This window comes from Pan paniscus, chromosome 4 (assembly GCF_029289425.2).
Source record: "Pan paniscus chromosome 4, NHGRI_mPanPan1-v2.0_pri, whole genome shotgun sequence".
NCBI classification, from domain to species: domain Eukaryota; kingdom Metazoa; phylum Chordata; class Mammalia; order Primates; family Hominidae; genus Pan; species Pan paniscus.
In genome coordinates this window covers 129,564,058-129,579,753 of record NC_073253.2, presented here as the reverse complement: position 1 = coordinate 129,579,753, position 15,696 = coordinate 129,564,058, and the positions used below count along the sequence as shown (strand labels likewise).

The 15,696-nt window shown below is 40.7% G+C and overlaps 1 protein-coding gene across 6 annotated transcripts in view; it reads left to right on the top strand.

The window, feature by feature from the left end:
* CDKL3 (cyclin dependent kinase like 3) overlaps positions 1 to 15,696 on the top strand; it is a 134,802-nt gene that overhangs the window by 89,899 nt on the left and 29,207 nt on the right. The window contains exons 13-14 of one of the 6 annotated variants that reach the window (XR_008625435.1): positions 4,632 to 4,751; positions 5,855 to 6,026. The exons of the other annotated variants lie outside the window; for them this stretch is intronic. The gene's annotated coding sequence lies outside the window, so the exon portion shown is untranslated. Of the gene's footprint in view, positions 1 to 4,631; positions 4,752 to 5,854; positions 6,027 to 15,696 lie in introns of those variants that run through there. 6 annotated transcript variants of the gene reach the window in all.

Genomic DNA, 15,696 nt, shown 5'->3' with positions numbered 1-15,696 from the left:
TTCCCCTTCAAGACAGAGTGGAAAGATCTAACCTAAGTATAATTAGGTTCCCATAAGAAGAGGAGAGAGAAAATAAGGCAGAAGCGCTGGCGTGGTGGCTCACGCCTGTAATTCCAGCACTTTGGGAGGCTGAGGCAGGTGGATCACAAGGTCAGGAGTTCGAGACCAGCCTGGCCAATATGGTGAAACCCCATCTCTACTAAAAATACAAAAGTTAGCCAGGCATGGTGGCACGTGTCTGTAGTCCCAGCTACTCGGGAGGCTGAGGCAGAAGAATCGCTTGAACTCGGGAGGTGGAGGTTGCAGTGAGCCGAGATTGAGCCACTGCGCTCCAGCCTAGGTGAAAGAGCAAGACTCTATCTCAAAAATAAATAAATAAATAAATAAATAAATAAATAAATAAATAAATAAGGCAGAAGCAATATTTGAAAAGAATGTCCAAAAATACTACCAAACTGATGAAAGACAAAAATTTATGTATTTAAGAAGCTCTGTGAACCCCAGGCAGGAAAAATACAAAGAAAACCCCACCTAGGCTGGGCATGGTGGCTCACACCTGTAACCCCAGCACTTTGGGAGGCCGAGGTGGGCAGACCACTTGCGACCAGGTGAGACCAGCCTAGCCAACATGGTGAGACCCCATCTCTACTAAAAATACAAAAAATTAGCCGGGTGTGCTGGCGTGCACCTGTAATCCCAGCTACTTGGGAGGTTGAGGTGGGAAAATTGCTTGAACCTGGGAGGCAGAGGTTGCAGTGAGCCGAGACAGCACCACCGCACTCTAGCCTGGGCGACTGAGTGAGACTCCGTCTCAAAAAAAAAAAAAAGAAAACCCCACCTAAGCACATCATAATGAAACTGCTTAATTCAAATATAAAAAGAAAATCTAAAAGGCAAGAAGTCATGTTTCCTTTAAAGGAGCTAATCTCAACAAAAATGATGAAATCCAGAAGACAATGAAATGACACCTTTGAAGTACTGAAAGAAAATAGCTGCCAAGCGAGAATCATATATTCTGTGACAAAAATGAGGGCAAAATACAGACTTTTCTTCTTTTTAAGACAGTTTTACCCTTGTTGCCTGGGCTGGAGTGCAATGGCACGATCTTGGCTCACTGTAACCTCCCCCTAAGCAAACATATAAGCAGAAAGAATTTATTGCCAGAAGATCTGCCTTAAGATAAAAGCTGAAGAGAGGTTTTTTTTTGTTTTGTTTTGTTTTGTTTTTGAGACGCTCTGTTGCCCAGGCTACAGTGGCGCAATCTCGGCTCATTGCAACCTCCGCCTACTGGGTTCAAGTGATTCTCATGCCTCAGCCTCCGAAGTAGCTGGAATTACAGGCACCTGCCACCACACCCAGCTATTATTATTGTTACTATTTTTGGTACATACAGGGTTTTACAATGTTGACCAGGCTAGTCTCGAACCCCTGACCTCAAGTGATCCTCCCACCTCAGCCTTCCAAAGTGCTGGGATTACAGGTGTGAGCTATTGTGCCTGGCCTGAAGAGAGTTCTTAAGGCAGAAGGAAAATAGTCCCAAATGGAAACAGGAAATTTGAAGGGAATGAAGAATAACAAAAGGGGGAAATGTGTGAGTAAATATAAATAAATATTGACTGTAAAGATTAATCATAGTAGTACGAGGGCTTAAAATATATGTAGAATTAAAACTCATGACTCCAATAAAGCAAGAAGGAGAGGGTAAGTAGAGATAAAGTGTTCTAAGATTTTAGCATTATCAGGGAAATATTAAAATAGTAATTTGTATTAAACTCAAGTCAAAGACGGTAAGTATAATTCCAACTGTATTAGTAATTACATTAAAACAAATAGAATAAATACTCCAAATAGAAGATGAATATTACCAGATTGGATTAAAAATTATCTAACTATAACCTGGGTATGGTGGCATGTGCCTATAATTCCAGCTACTCAGAAGGCTGAGGCAGGAGGATTGCTTGAGGCTAGGCATCGAGGCCAGCCTGGCCAACATAGTAAGACTCCAATCTAAAAAGAAAAGTTAAAAAAACCCCAGCTATATGCTGCATATAAAAAATATCTTAAGTATAAGACACTGAAATGCTCAAAGTAAAAGTTGGAAAAAATATAGTGTGCAAACAATAATTGAAAGAAAGCTGGAGCTGGGTGCGATGACCCACCCCTGTAATCCCAGCATCTTGGGAGGCCAAGGTGGGGAGATCACCTGAGATAGGGAGTTGGAGACCAGCCTGGCCAACATGGTGAAACCCCATCTCTACTAAAAATACAAAAATTAGCTGGGTATGGTGGCGCATGCCTGTAATCCCAGCTACTTGGGAGGCTGAGGCAAGAGAATCACTTGAACCCGGGGGCAGAGGTTGCAGTGAGCTGAGATCACACCACTGCACTCAAGCTGGTGTTGCTGTTTATTATCAGAGAGAATAGCTCTTAAGGCAAGAAGAATAACTAGAGATAGAAAGGGACATTTTCTAATGATAGAGTCCAGTTCACAAGAAGATATAACAATTCTAAATATGTATGCACTGAATAACATAGTTTCAAAATATATAAGGCAAAAATGGACAGAACTAAAAGGAGAATATAGACAACTCAACATTAATAAGGTAGATTTAACACAACCTTTGAATAGTTGATAAAACAAGCACATGATAAATCAGTAAAGACATAAAAATAAAAATAACACAATAAACTTGACTGTTGACATAATAGAACACTGCACTGAGGATAAGAATATATATTAAAAAAAAATTTTTTTTTTGAGATGGAGTTTTATTCTTATTGCCCAGGGTGGAGTGCAATGGTGTGACCTCGGCTCACTGCAACCTCCACCTCCCAGGTTCAAGTGATTCTCCTGCCTCAGTCTCCTGAGTAGCTGGGATTACAGGCATGCACCACTATGCCTGGATAATTTTTTGTATTTTTAGTAGAGACAGGGTTTCACCATGTTGGCCAGGCTGGTCTCAAACTCCTGACCTCATGTGATCCACCCACCTCGGCCTCCCAAAGTGCTGGGATTACAGGCATGAGCCACTGTGCCCGGCCTTAAAAAATTTTTTATAGAGACAGGGTCTTACTTTGATGCCCAGACTGGAGTGCAATGGCATCATCATACACCTCACTGTAGCCTTGAATTCCTGGGCTCAAGCAATCCTTCCACTTCAGCCTCCCAAGTAGTTAGGACTACAAGCACACACCACCAATGCCCAGTTATTTTTTAAAAATTTTTTTGTAGAGACAGGGTCTTACTATGTTGCCCAGGCTGGTCTTGAACTCCTCACCTCAAGTGATCCTCTCGTTATAGCCTCTCAAAGTGCTGGGATTACAGGCATGAGGCATAATGCCCAGCTAGAATATACACTGTTTTTAAGTATACAGGTGAATTTATAAAATTTGACAGTAAAGCCAGCTTCAACAAAGTTTCAGAAGATTGGAAGCACTCAGAATGTACTCTCTGACCACAATAGTCTTAAGGTAGTAATGAATTATAAAAACTAATTAGAAAATGGAAATTAAGCAGTACACTTCTAAGTAATCCATTAATCAAAAAAGAGATCACAATAGATATTAGAAAGTATGTGAAACTGAATAATAATGAAAATATGACATATCAAAACTTCTGAGATATAGTTAAAACAGTGGTTGGATGGAAATGTGTAAAATGCATATGCTAGAAAAGAAGGAAGGTTAATATCAGTGATCCAAGCTTGTATCTCAAGAAGTGAGTAAAAGAACAGCAAATTAAACCCAGAGAGAAATAAATAAGACAAAAGTAAAAAATAATGAAATTTAAAACAAACACACACCACAGAAAACGGAGGAGCTTTTACTTCTGTCCATGATGGAGCAACTGGCATGATACTTACTCTTCCTTTGTAAAAGCTAGGATAATGGAAAAAAGTATCTGAAACAATGCATTAGACATTGGGCAACAGCCAACCCAGGACCATAGTCCCTTCTAGATGGAAAATGAATGAGGTGAGCACTATGATTACATAGGCTTTTTGCTTAGAGGCAATTTCTGGACCACAGCACAGGATGGCATAACCCAAGGAGAGCCTGGCAGCTTTGCTGAGTTGATGAGGTAGGGATAGAAGCTTGGGGAGGCCAAGGTGACCAGAATTTGCAAGGCAGAGTACTAGAGAAGAGAAAAGCTATGTAGAGAAGGTGCTCAAAAGTCTGCATGGGTTACCTTCCAGTCTTTGGTTGAATACTAATCTGTGCAATTGTGGCAGCCATGAAAATAGACCTCTCAGACCTCCAACTGCAGGGAATGTAATTTTGACCTATGGGCCCTGTTCATCACCATGTTCATACTAAGGAATCTTCCCATGGCTGCTGCTTACAGTCAGTGACTAGGCACAGGGATACTGAGGAAGGCCCATTCTTGGAAGATGAAAAACTCAAAATTTTGGTTCAAAGATTATTCACTGGCATCGCCAAACTTCCTTAGAAATGCACTGCAGTGTAAGTTGCTTCCACTCAACCTTTCTTTTCTTTCCTTCACAAAGGTCAGACATACATTACAGTCTGATGCCTTTCCTAGATTCCCCTGGCTCCTTTCCCAGTTTTCTCACAGGTATTTCTCCCAGTAAATCTCTTGTATAACTAATCTCTTGCCATCTGTTTCTTAGGGGACTTGAGCTAACACAAGTGGTACCAACAGTGAATGGTCCAAGAAAATAGGCAGTAAGATGGGATCTGGGACTGGCTTACTCACCTCCTGACAGGCAAAGAGAACATCATTCTGACTGGTACGTGGGACATGGATAGACACTAGCATAAACCGGAGCTCAGCAACTAAAGATTTCACAGGTGGCAACCTGGAAAATGATGTGGTAGAGGGAAGTTCTGTGTAAGGTGTGATGATGCAGGCAGAGAAAGATTTTGGAGGAGGAAGGAGATTACCTCCAAAGATGAGTGAATTGGTTACTGCTGAGTTGTATTGATGCCTTGCAGTGGGATAATCAGAAACTGAAAGCTCTTGAGCAGTTAATGGCTAAGCCAGATGGTTTCGTGGTATCATCTTACAAAGAGCTCCTTATGTACTGCAGTGGAAGAGCAGACACACGTGAGCAATAGGATGAAGATCTAATTGTTAGAGTTGCAGAACTTCAGAGACATGAGACATTTGAATGCCCAGCAGCCCTATTATACAAAGGTCAGGACCTAGTGGGGATAACCTGGGACCCTGAAACATGGAATGGGGACATCTTGTCGAATGCCCCTAAGAATGCTAGCACTGCAGCCCTTGCACTCCCTGGGCTTGTAGAGATGGCTTGTAAGCCCTTGTAAGAACTAACACTTAATATTTTGCTGTATGATGCTGCAGGTGCTCATCTCAGTAGCTGCCCCAACTTTTGGCTGCCAAGTCAATAACTTAGGCTAAATCCTAGCATAACTTTGTTGAAAACATGCTGGGCCTGATAAGGGAAGAAAAGAGACTTATATCAAAAGAATTGCAGGAATTAGCTAGCATACTAGCAGGAGCCAGGGATGTATCCTTGGAATTAGATTTTTAGGGTGTTTGATCAAGGGGACTACAATGTAAGCATAGATAAGCAAGAATTAATTTACTCAGGAGTACTATCTCAGGACATGGGATTTAACACCCTTGCAAGGACCTTAGGGGATAAGGCAAATTCGCTGCTGAGGTGGCTTTTAGAAGCTTGGAAAATGCTGTGGCTAACACTCAGGGAAATGGAAAGGCCTGAGTTGCCCTTACAGATGGCACAGGAAAGGATAAAGAGGCTGAGGAAAGTAGGCATGCTGGAATAGATGTGTAATGTAAGACCAGACATCTAACCAGAGAATCATGGGAGGACCCAGAGGACACATCATTCACCATCATTCACAGGCCTGATGAAATGAGGTTGAAGATTTGGACACTGAAAACTACAGCAGCAGAGACTAATGTTGAACCCCTAACACAGCACTGTTCTCTGAAGAGACCAACCAGCTAGTTGGTGCCAAGTCAAGTATATCAGACTTCTTTCAACCCAAAAGAGCAAGAGTTTTATCTTCACCAGGTATAGATACTTATTCTGAGTATGGTCTTATACTTCCTGCCTAAAGATTCTCAGCTTCTCTGGGGCTTACAGAATAATTCATAGGCATGGAATTCCACACAACATAGCATCCAACCACTTTACAGTGAAGAGGGTGTGGAGTAGTTTCATGACCATGGGATTCATTGGCAATATCACATGTACCATCCTAAAGCAGCCAGCCTTATAGAACACTGGATCAGCCTTTGTAAGTACAAATGAAGTGCTAGTTCAGAGGAAATATTCTGAAAAGATAATGTGCCAATCTTCCGGATGCAAGATATATATGCAGAGACTTTTTTAGCATATTATATCCCCAGGGGGAAAAAACACATGGGTCTGGGAGTCAGGGCATGGAAGCAGGAGTGGCTCCTCTTATTATCACTCCCAAAATGGGGATTCATGTCCCAACTGGGAGATTTTGTACTTCTCTTCCCTGCAATCCTGGGCTTTGACAGAATTGGAGTTCTTTGTTTCAAAAAGGGGCATAATCTTGCTAGAGGTCGCACACAGCAAGAGTTCCATTTAACGTAAAGTTAAAATTTCCACAATGGCATTTTGAATTCTTTGTGTCCAGGGTCTAGCAGGCAAGAAAAGAAGTCACCATACTGGGAAGGGTAATTGGCCTTGATCAGCAGGAGGAAGTAGGACTACTGTTACATGAAGGGGGAAGGGTGGCAAATGTGTCCAACCCATTATCCATTTGAGTGCCTTGAACCACTGGAACTGTGAATGAACACGTGTGGCAACCTGAGACTGAAAAGGGTATGATTACTAAGAGTTCAGATTTCCCAGGAATGGAGGTTTGGATCACACCACTAGGTAAGGCACCAAGACCTGCTGAAATGATGGCTGTGAGTGAGGAAATTCAGAATGAATCACTGGAGGAGGGAGAGGGTGAAGACCAGGTGCAGCACTTAGATCAACTGCAGTGATGAGGACTGTAGTTTGTCTCATTATTCTCTCTATTCTTAGTTTCCCCCCAGGAAGAAAGGATAATAGGCATCATGGAGGAGCCTGTCTCTGAATTTTGAGGAGATGTATATCTGTTTGATGCAAGGGGTGAATATTTGGTGGCCTAAAAAATGTGTCTGTAACGTGTCTAACTGTGAAGAGCATAATTGACTAATGGGCCCAGCTGCTGCACTCTGAAATCCATCTCCACATTTGCAGTAAGGCCATGCTTCCCATGTGTTAACTCCCAGCTAATGACTTTCTCAGGCATATGAAGGCAGGCCTATTCCTGAGAAATGCAGAATGCCTCTGATGGGAGACTTTGGCTTGAGGATTCCCCATCAGATTTCCAAACTTCCTCAGAACTGCAGTGCAGTCTAAATGTCTTCCACTCAACTTTCCTTTCTTTTCTCTTTCAAAAGGGTCAGACCTGCATTGCAATTATATGATTCTCCTAGCTTCCCCTGGCTCCCTTCCCATTTTTCCTTACAACATTATAATCTCTTAGAACCCTCTTCTTGGTATTTGTTTTTTGGAGTACTCAAACTGATAAGCCATATATAGGATGAAATTTACAAGGCCAGTCAAAGAATATCTCCCAGGGATCTATAAGTAAAATAATTGTCAGAGATCCCACAGGGCTAGGAGCGACTCAAGTTTCTGCCATCTAATGTGTAGAGATATTTTTGAACAGCCAGGGCATTTAGTAGAGACCCCATATCATATCTTTGTAGTAGGGCTAAACTATCTTACAATAAAAGGCCTTTTAGATATGCTCTTACACAGCTTAAAAACAAGACTCTTGGCTGGGCATGGTGGCTCATGCCTGTAATCTCAGCACTTTGGGAGGCCGAGGCAGGTGGATCACGAGGTCAGGAGTTCAAGACCAGCCTGGCAACATGGTGAAACCCAGTCTCTACTAAAAATACAAAAATTAGCTGGGCTTGGTGGCACGTGCCTGTAGTCCCAGCTACTTGAGAGGCTGAGGCAGGAGAATTGCTTGAATCTGGGAGGCAGAGGTTGCAGTGAGCTGAGATTGCGCCACAGTGCACTCCAGCCTGGGAAACAGAGTGAGACTCTGTCTCAAAAAAAAAAAAAAAAAAAGACACTTAGGGACCAAGGTGATCTGCAAGTAACTCAATGGCTTGTCAAAACAAATTCTAACTTCTTTAAAGGAAATTTAAAAAATTCTAACAATCATGTAAGTGTTATAAGCCTGCCACCCAATGAAAGAATTACTATACTTGGCCGGGTGTGGTGGCTCATACCGGTAATCCCAGCACTTTGCGAGGTGGAGGCAGGTGGATCACTTGAGGTCAGCAGTTTGAGACCAGCCTGGCCAATATGGCGAAACACTGACTCTACTAGAAATACAAAAATTAGGCAGGCGTGGTGGCAGGCACCTGTAATCCCAGCTACTTGGGAGGCTGAGGTAGGAGAATTGCTTGAACCAAGGAGGCGGAGGTTGCAGTGAACCAAGATTGCACCACTGCACTCCAGCCTGTGCAACAGAGCAAGGCTCCATATAAAACAAACAAACAAAAAAAATCAAAAAACAAAAAACAAACAAACAAAAAAACAGCCGGGCATGGTGGCTCACACCTGTAATCCCAGTACTTTGGGAGGTCGATGTGGGTGGATCACCTGAAGTCAGGAGTTCAAGATCAACCTGGCCAACATAGTGAAACCCCATCTCTACTAAAAATACAAAAATTAGCTGGGCGTGGTGGCAGGCGCCTGTAATCCCAGCTGCTTGGGAGGCTGAGGCAGGAGAATTGCGTGAACCCAAGAGGTGGAGGTTGCAGTGAGCCAAGATCACGCCATTGCCTCCATCCTGGGCAACAAGAGCGAGACTCCATCTCAAAAAAAAAAAAATCACTAGACTTTAAAACAACCCAGCAGCCAGATGCAGTGGCTTACCCCTATAATCCAGTAATTTGGGAGGCTGAGGCACACGGATTGCTTGACCAACCTGGGCAATATGGTGAAATCCTGTCTCTACACGAAATACAAAAATTAGCTGGACATGTGGCGCACGCCTGTAGTACCAGCTACTCAAGAGGCTGATATGGGAGGATTAAGCCTGGGAGCAGAGGTTGCAGTAAGCCAAGATCACTCCACTGCACTCCAGCCTGGGCAGCACAGTGAAACTCTATCTCAAAAGAAATTAATTAAATTAAATTAAATTAAAACTACCCAGAAAAAATGTGATCCACAATGACAATTTTAAATGATTCAATAGAAGGAGATAAAGAAATGATAATGGAATTAGCAGGCAAGGGCTTTACAACAACTTTAGAACAAGAATTTAAAGGACAACATTAACATAATGAGGAAAGAAATGGAATATTTAAAAAAAAGTCCAAATGGATCCAGGTGTGGTGTCTCACACCTGTAATCCCAGTACTTTGGGAGGTTGAGGCAGGGAATTGCTTGGGTCCAGGAGTTTGAGACCAGCCTGGCCAACATGGCAAAACCCCTTCTCTACTAAAAATACAAAAGTTAGCTGGGCATGGTGAGACACACCTGTGTCCCAGCTACCTGGGAGGCTGAGACACAAGAATCACTTGAACCCGGGAGGTGGAGGTTGCAGTGAGCAGAGATCGTGCCACTGTACTCCAGCCGGGGCAACAGAGCAAGACTCTGTCAAAAAAACAAAACAAAACAAAACAAAAGACATAAAAGGGGTATAAATAATGAACCAACAGTAGAGACAGAATGGTACTCTATCCATAGGGAAGCAGCACATGAAAGGGAAGAGAAAACAGATGCTGCAGCCCAACTACATAGATAATTACATTAAATATAAATGATTCAAATACTCCAATGACAAGGACAAAGATTGTCTAACTGGGAAAAAAAAGCAATATCCAACTATATGCTACAAGAAACACACTATAAATATGAATACACAGGTTAAAAGGATAGAAAAAAGATGCCAACAGTGATAATAAGAGAGTTGGAGTGGCTACATTCTTACATGAAGTAGATTTCTAAACAAGGTATACCAGGGATAAAGAGAAATTTCATAATGATAAAAGAGTCAATGCACTAAGAAAATATAACAGTTTTAAATGTGTATGCATTTAATACCAGAGCTTTAAAATACATAAAGCAACTACTGATAGACAATCCACAAATATAGTTAAGATTTCAATACTCTTCTCTCAATAACTGATAGAACAAGTAAGCAGAAAATTAGTAAAGACATAGGTGGCTGGGTGCAGTGGCTCACGCCTGTAATCCCAGCACTTTGGGTGGCCGAGGCAGGCAGATCACCTGAGGTCAAGAATTCAAGACCAGCCTGGCCAACATGGTGAAACCCCATCTCTACTAAAAAATACAAAAATTAGCCGGGTGTGGTGGCATGTGCCTGTAGTCCCAGCTACTTGGGAGGCTGAGGCAGGAGAATCACTTGAACCTGGGAGGCAGAGGTTGCAGTGAGCCAAGATTGCACCATTGCACTCCAGCCTGGGTGACAGAGTGAGACTCCATCTAAAAAATAAAAAGACGTAGGTTATCTGGCTGGGTGCGGTGGCTCATGCCTATTAATCCTAGCACTTTGGGAGCCCAAATGGGTGGATCCCTTGAGACCAGGAGTTCAAGACCAGCCTGGCCAACATGGTGAAGCCCTGTAAATACAAAAAATTAGCAGGGTATGGTGGCATGCGCCTGTAATCCCAGCTACTCAGGAGGCTGAGGCACAAGAATCACTTGAACCCCAGAGGCAGAGGTTGCAGTGAGCTGAGATTGTACCACTACACTCCGGTCTTTGGGACAGAGTGAGACTGTCTCAAAAAAATAAATAAATAAATAAATAATAAATAAAAAAACATAGATGAGCTGAACAATACTTTCAACCAACTTTGATTAACTGGCATTTATAGAACGTGATATCCAACAATGGCACAATACACATTTTTTTCCAAGTGCAAATGTTACACTTACTAAGATAGACCATATTCTGAGCCATAAAACAAGTCTCAATAAATTTACGAGGATTGAAATCATACAGAATATGTTCTCTGACCACAATGGCATCAAATTAGAATTAATAACAATACAATGTTTAGAAAATCCCCAAATATTTGGAAACTAAACAATCAATTCTAAATAATCTATGCATTACAGAAAAAACACCAGGAATAATGGCTGGGCATGGTGGCTCACGCCTGTAATCCCAGCACTTTGGGAGGCCGAGGCAGGCGGATCACCTGAGGTTGGGAGTTCGAGACCAGCCTGACCAACATGGAGAAACCCCGTGTCTACTAAAACTACAAAATTAGCTGGGCATGGTGGCACATGCCTGTAATCCCAGCTACTTGGGAGGCTGAGGCAGGAGAATCGCTTGAACCTGGGAGGCGGAGGTTACAGTGAGCTGAGATCATGCCGTTGCAACTCCGGCCTGGGCAACAAGAATGAAACTACATCTCAAAAAACAAAAAAAACCAAAAAACAAAAACAAAGAACAAACAAAAAAACCCCAGGAATATTGGCAAATATTTTGAACTAAATGATAATGAAAACACAAGATATCAAAATTTTTAGAATGCAGCCAAAGCAGTGCTTTGAGAGAAATTTATGGCTTTGAATGCTTATATTAGAAAAGAAGAAAGATCAGGGCCGGGCAAGCTGGCTCATGCCTGTAATCCCAGCACTTTGGGAGGCCAAGGAGGGTGGATCACGAGGTCAGAAGCTCGAGACCATCCTGGCTAACACAGTGAAACCCCGTCTCTACTAAAAATACAAAAAAATTAGCTGGGCGTTGTGGTACACATCTGTAGTCCCTGCTACTCAGGCGACTGAGGCAGGAGAATTGCTTGAACCCAGGAGGCAGAGGTTGCAGTGAGCTGAGATCACGCCATTGCACTCCAGCCTGGGTGACAGAGGGAGACACCATCTTAAAAAAAAAAAAGAAAAAGAAAAGAAGAAAGATCTAAATTTAATGACCTAAGCTTTAACTTTAAAATGTTAAAAAAAAAAAAGACTAGAAAAGAACAAATGAAACCTATAGTAAGTAGAAAGAAAGAAATAATAAAGGAAATAATTCAATGAAATAGGAAACATTAACTAAAGAAAAATCAACACAACCAAATGTAGGATGATTGAAAAGAATAAAAAAAAAAATGATAAACTTAGGGGCCGGGCACTGTGGCTCACGCCTGTAATCCCAGCACTTTGGGAGGCTGAGGCGAGCAGATCACCTGAGGTCGGGAGTTTGAGACCAGCCTGACCAACATGGAGAAACCCCGTCTCTACTAAAAAAAATACAAAATTAGCCAGGCATGGTGGCACATGCCTGTAGTCCCAGCTACTCGGGAGGCTGAGGCAGGAGAATTGCTTGAACCCGGGAGGTGGAGGTTGCGGTGAGCCAAGATCGCACTCCAGCCTGGGTGACAGAGCGAAACTCCGTCACAAGAAAAAAAAAAAAAGATAAACTTACTAAACTGGTCAAGAAATAGAGAAACACAATTTAACAATATCAGGAATAAATGAGAGATGTAACTATGTAATCTACAGACATTTCACTTAAAATGGAAAATTTATCAGTATATAGTTGTTTTTGACACCCTCTTACTATTTTGTAAAAGTTGATAAGATTCTAGTGAAGCTCTTCCCCCACTTCCTGCTCTGTCACCCAGGCTAGAGTGCAGTGGCACTATCATAGCTCACTGCAGCCTCAAACTCCTGGGATCAAGTGATTCTCCTGCCTTAGCCTCCCAAGTAGCTGGGACTACAGGCACATGTTACCATGCCCAGATTTTTTTTTCTTATTTCTTTTAGATACGGGTTTCACTATGTTGCCCAGGCTGGTCTTAAGCTCCTAGTCTCAAGCTATCATCCCGTCTGAGCCTTCTGCCTGAGCCTCCCAAGTAGCTGCGATTACATGCACCAGCCAGCATCCTTAGCCCTTTTTCATTCTTGAACTTAGTAACTTGTGTTTTTTCTAATTTTTTATACCAATAATTTATTAAATTGCCTTTTCAATGAAGTGATTTTCTCTAGTGTATATTTGTTTGCTATGGTATTAATGTCTGTTCCTATCTTTTTTTTCTTCTAATGTCCTTAGATTCTGTTTATTTTCCAATTTAAATCATTGATTATCAGCCATTGTTCTTTTCTCGGAAGCATTTTATTTATTAATTTGTTTTTAGTTAAACAATCATTTTACTGCTTGAGTACATAGACAAATTTATGCGAGCAGGGCAGAGGCTGTTTGTTGATGACTCATATTTCCAATTGGGAGGGAGGATTCACTTGGTCTTATAATATCTAGCCAAATGGTGAATCCGGCTCTCTGTCAGAATCAGGCATAGTTTAGCATCCTTATCCTTTCTGTTTTGTTCGAGATGCTTTCAAATAGCAACTGCTTTCTTGATTGAATGGTACAGATCATCAGGGAGATCAAGAGCAAGTCCCTTGGACTTAAGAATTCTTATGATTTCATTGCCTGTCACAAAGCGTACTTGTGCAACACATGTGCATCTCTCAGGATCACACTGACTTGTGAGGGAGTCAGGCCCTTTTTGGCCAGTTTGTAAATCTGCTCCTTCATGTCATCAGATATCAACATCAGCTGAGTGGGGATGCTGCAGCGATAGGGCAGAGTCCCTCCAGGGAGCATGCATGTGACCCATGATGGCTGCGGTCAGGCAGCGAAAGGCGAAGTATTTAAATGCATAAATTTACTTCTAAGCCCAGCTTTAGCTGTATCACATGTTTTTGTATGTAGTATTATTTAGTGTTATTTAGTAAGTTTTTTTTCCAGTTTCCAATATGACATCTACTTTATTCCATGAGTTATTTAGAAATGTAATTCTCAGTTTCCAAGCCCATGGGAAATTTTGAAATTAATATTTAGCTTAATTAGAGTGTGGTCAGAGAATCCCTCTGTATTATTTCATTCCTTTGAAATTTATTGATTTGTTTTATGTGCCAACATATAGTAAATTTTTGAACTTAAAAATAATTCTGTAATTATTGGGTGCAATGTTCTATAGGTGTCAGTTCAAGAGTGTTAATTGTGTTGTTTAAATCTTTATACCGTATCTGATTCTTTGGCATGTGTCCTGTTTATTTGTTATTGAGGGTTATGTGTTAAAATCTTCAAGTATCATTGTGGATTTGTCTACTTCTTCATTTAATTCTATCAGTTTTTAATATACATTTAAGGCTATGTTATTAGGTGCATTCAGTTTAGGTTTGTTGCATTTTTCTGGTGAATCGTACCTTTTTTTCATTATGAAATATGTCTCATTTCTAGTAATGCTTCTCACATTACAGTCTACTTTATGTGTTATTCATATAGCTACCTGTTTTGTTTAGAGTTTGAATAGTAACTATTTTTGTTTTCTTTTACTTTGAATATTCCTACATATTTATATTTCATATAAATGGTTATTTTATAAGCAATATATGGTTAGGTTTTAAATTTTCTATCCAGTATGACCATCTATTTCTTTTTTTGGAGCATTTTATTTGGAACCTTTTTTATTTAATGTAGTTACTTATATGTTTGGTTTTATATCTACCACCTTGCTATTTACTTTCTATTTGTTCCATGTATTCTGTTTTCCTTTCTTTCTCTGTTACTGCTTTTTTAAAAAAATCATTGAGTATTTTTATTATTCAATATTTCCCTTTATCAGTGTGTTATGAGATATATATATTTGACAATTATAAGCAGATTTTTGTCACATTCATCTGTGACTTACCAGAGTTTAATAAAATTAGTATTTTATTCCTTCTAGACAATGAAAATACCTTAGAATACTTCAACTCTATTTGCTTCTCTCCCTACTTATGTGCTAATGATGTCATTTTTAAATTTTACATATATTAATCCTACAATACATTATTATTGTTTTAGACAGTTAACATTTACTCTTTTGTTACTATTTATTCCTTCCTGCATTTCCAAGCTTACACTGGGGTCATTTTTCTCTGTCTAAAAAATACCCTTTAGTATTTCTTTTAATGTAGACTATATGATGACAAATCCAGTCATTTGTATTTTCCCGTACATGTCTTTATTTTACCTTCATTTTAAAGAATTTTTAAATTGATCTTAAGTGTTCAGTTGAATGAGTCGTGACAATTGTATTCACCCACTTAACACCACATAAATAAGGTATAGAACACTTCCATTTCCCCAGTGCTGGTTGCCAGTCAATTTTCTGTTTACCCACAATGCAACCATTTTCTGATTTCTGACATCATAGATTAGTTTTTCTTGTTCTTGGACTTCATGTACCTTGAATCCTATAAATGAAATATAATACATATAGTTTTGTGTAATGTTTTCAAAATCCATCCATGGTTTGCAGTTAACACTTACTTGTTAATTTCCTCTTTAAAATTTTTTTTGTTAAATTTTTTTGAGACAGGGTCTTGCTGCATCACCCAGACTGGAGTGCAGTGACATGAACACAGCTTGCTGCAGCCTCCACCTCCTGGGCTCAAGCAATCCTCCCACCTCAGCCTGTCAAGTAGCTGGGACCATAAGTGCATCCCATCATGCCTGACCAACTTTTTTATTTTTTGTAGAGATGGGGTCTCGCCATGTTACCCATGCTGTTCTCAAACTCCTGGGCTCAAGCGATCATCCTGCCTCTGTTTACAAAAGTGCTGAGATTACTGCCATTCTTATAGCTATGTCATGTTCTAGTGCATGACTATAATACAATTTCTTTATCCA